Here is a 3,630-nt window from a genome sequence, read left to right on the forward strand (position 1 = left end):
TTTTCTGCACTATGTATCATGCGGACAAAAGTAATAAAGAAGAGACAATGAGATCATGGCTGAGCTGTAATACGGAAAACAAAATTCCGCTGGGCCATGCACATGGTATTCATCAGAGAGTTATACACATCCAAGAGCAAACCTGAACTGAAATTCTAAAGAAAACGAGTTACGAAGGGACCGAAAGCGGCAGCAAGGCGCAATTCAATGTTGATACAAAGTGGTGCAACATGTTTTGAATGGCCCCAACTTTATGGCCCCTGCCGGAAAACCCCTCTTTATTTCATAATTTTGCTGTGTTTTTTTTGAGACCGTGCTTTGCATAGCCACACAGATGTAATATTGGCATTGCCAGTGATTGTGTAATGCAGGCATTCGATTACTTAAAAAGAAATCACGTATTCAATGTGTTAAAGGGACACTTAACAGCTCCATTAACGTGATATCTCGAACGGTGCGAATCACCAGTGTTCCCCACAAGTACTCGTAAATAGTGATAAAGGCACAGCGTCTTCTCATTCCATGAACAACGTCGCAGATATCGCCTAGAATCCATCACAGACATCGTCCCTCACTGTAAAATAACATTTCTTGCATCAACGCGCCGCCTTCTTTGCCACAAGAAGCAGTATGCCTATTGCGTCGTCCAAACGTGCCAAAATTAAACTTGTCTGAAATGAAACCGTTTATTTTGCCGAAATTGTGGTGGCACAGATAGCGGCGAACAGAGCGTCGGCTGTCTATCAACTAACAAGAGGCGAAGCGCGTCAGCATTTATACATGTGCCGTCGAATATTCCAGCCTTATCACTGGTCGTCCCGCATGCTCTGGAATAATATCGTGTGTTCGCGTCTTGCGCGTAGTCTTAACAGAACAATCTACACTAATAATCATAGATAGATAGATATGTGGGGTTTAACGTCCCAAAACCACCATATGATTATGAGAGACACCGTAGTGGAGGGCTCCGGAAATTTCGACCACCTGGGGTTCTTTAACGTGCATCCAAATCTGAGCAGACGGGCCTACAACATATTTGCCTCCTTCAGTGCTTCAGGCTTCAGTGCATCCACTAACTGAAGTGCACTCTTTGCAGCCGGACTGTCAACGCTAGTGAGGAGCATACGAATGGTATTCATAAGGGCCTTTACCATGGCTACGATTTCTTTGTCGCGACTATCACCGCATTCTCGTTCCGAAGTGATTGTAGACGAGCGATGCGGTGGCTCAGACGGTGGGTCTATCGTTGGCAGCGCTGGCCATGCTTCAGGCGAGCCGGTGATGCTCTTATCTTGCTTGAAGGATTTGTTGTCGGCATGTCTGGACGCTTGAGGTGGTATGCCGGTGGTCGTTTGGTGAGGTTCAATCCTTGCTTCAGCACTGGGTCTCCTCGGGGGCCTCCGGCGACGAGACCGCCGGCGCCGTACTTGGGCAGCGGCCTCCCTGTGAGTTGAGCCATCCCGGACCATTTGCCTCAACACTTGCATTTCCTTTTAGGGGCGAAGCTCCTTAGGGCGTGGGCTGTGCGTCCCCTGTAGCCTGTATGTAGCCACCTCTAGTTTAGTTCTTGCAGTGTTCACTAGATGGCGGTACCGTCCCCTGTATGCAGCCACCTCTAGTTTAGTTTTTGCAGAGTTCACTAGATGGCGGTACCGTCTCCTGTATGTAGCCACCTCTCGTTTAGTTCTTGTAGTGTTTACTAGATGGTGGTACTTGTAGCTGATGATGAAAAGATGCAAGATGTTATAAACTAGAAAGCGGTACTTGTAGTTGATGAAAGACGCGAGATCTTATAAAATAGGAATGATGTCACATATGGCGCGTGTCATTGGTTGAAGACAATCGTTCGATTTAGTGCGGCGACGTACGCTAGGGGGAGCGTTGTAATAAAATCCGTTCGCTGTTGGCGCGCGCTCGGAGTCGCCGGATGGATAAGGCTGCACAGCGGAGAGAGCGCAAGGCGGCAGCAGCGCGCGCTCGCAGACAGAATCCCGATGTGCGAGCGCGCGAGGCAAGGGACATCGCAAGCCATCCATCGTCTAAGAACAAATAAAAGTTGATTTGTGTATATACACACACAGCGTTTCTCACGTCTTTACATGATGATCGACTGGGCGAATTACACGGAAGAGTCACAGTTTACCGATGAATCCCTCCGGAGCTTCGCCCATTCATCATCATTCACCCCGTGAATATGCCGTAATTTTTTTTTCATGATTGGGCAATCTTTCGACGATGCTTCGTGAGGGCCATGACAGTTTCGACATTTTCGAAGTTCTGCCTGGCAAGCGTCTGCGCTATGTGATTCTGAGCATAGCGAGCACACAGCCAGGTTTGTACAAACAGCACTGACATGTCCCAATCTATAACATTTCCGGCATTGAAGGGGCTTCGGTACGAAGGGTCGCACTGTGTGTCGAAAATGGCCGACCTTGACTTGCGATGGAAGGCTGTCACCCTTGAACACGAGCTTCACGCAGCGTGATTTGCCAATGCGACGAGCTTGCAGTATAGTAGGTTCTGCAGACACCGGTTTGATGAGAGCAGCAAAGTCACTTTCGCTGATGGAAATGTCGACGTCGTAAATGACGCCTGCCGTAGAGTCGCGGCCATCAGGTATATATGAGCGAACATTGATGTTATCCAACATCTTGACATTGCTCAGCACTTCCAATGTGCTTCGTTGAGTGACGTCTACGGCGAGGATATTCTTACGGCCATTGATCCGCACGTCCGCGATCTCTCCCTGGGCGAGTTCCTCAAGAAACCTAGACGTGACTTGACGATTGAGCCGGTTGAGGCTATGAGCCGCATCGACCGGCACAAACAGAATTGTGTATATCGTGTGCTCTCGCGTCGTCGTCACATTCTTACTTGTTGTTGGAGACGGCATCACTAGTCTTCTTTTTCGCTGCCGCCTTGTCACAGGCACGAAGTAGGCTTCATCGGAGCTCTCGTCGCTGGCCGTAGAGTAAATCAGCGTGTCTTCGCTGTCGGCATCACTCGGGTGGCCCGTACGCTTTCTCGTGGTAGCTGCGGACGACGTCGATGGTTGCGGTGGAAGCCCAGGCGTATCCACGTCCACGGCCGCAGTCACTGGAACGGTGTCTTCCACAGAGTCGCAGAAAAACTTTGAAGAATTACAAATAGTGACAGCAGTGACGCATAGGTTTTCTATTTGTCCAAGCGGGAGGGAGGATTTCTTGATTCGTAATGATCGTTCAGTTAACAGACCACGCAACAACGCCTACCATGCGTATTACGTATTCTCTATTATGATGCAAAACATGCCATAAAAGTTATGAACAACGGAAATTACTATTGCTGAAATTATTACTAGCGTCACTTAATAATGCAATTTGCACGTATCGATGATACAGCAACGAAGAATCAGATTCCCTGGACCCTTGCCAGAACTTGGGGTTTCCTAAAGATTTTGGCGCAGGTATGAAGTGAAAGCAGCAAGCATGGGGCCGAGTTGAATGGCGGAACATGGGAGAGGCCTTTGTTCTGCAGTGTGTGTCGTAAGGATGATGATGGTGATGATGATAATGTTGTTGATGATGAATTTTTCCAACACCGTTTTGAAGCATATAAAGAGACATTCAGATGTTCCAATAGCACTCTGCG

This window comes from Rhipicephalus microplus, chromosome 8, assembly GCF_043290135.1.
Source record: "Rhipicephalus microplus isolate Deutch F79 chromosome 8, USDA_Rmic, whole genome shotgun sequence".
Lineage (NCBI taxonomy): Eukaryota > Metazoa > Arthropoda > Arachnida > Ixodida > Ixodidae > Rhipicephalus > Rhipicephalus microplus.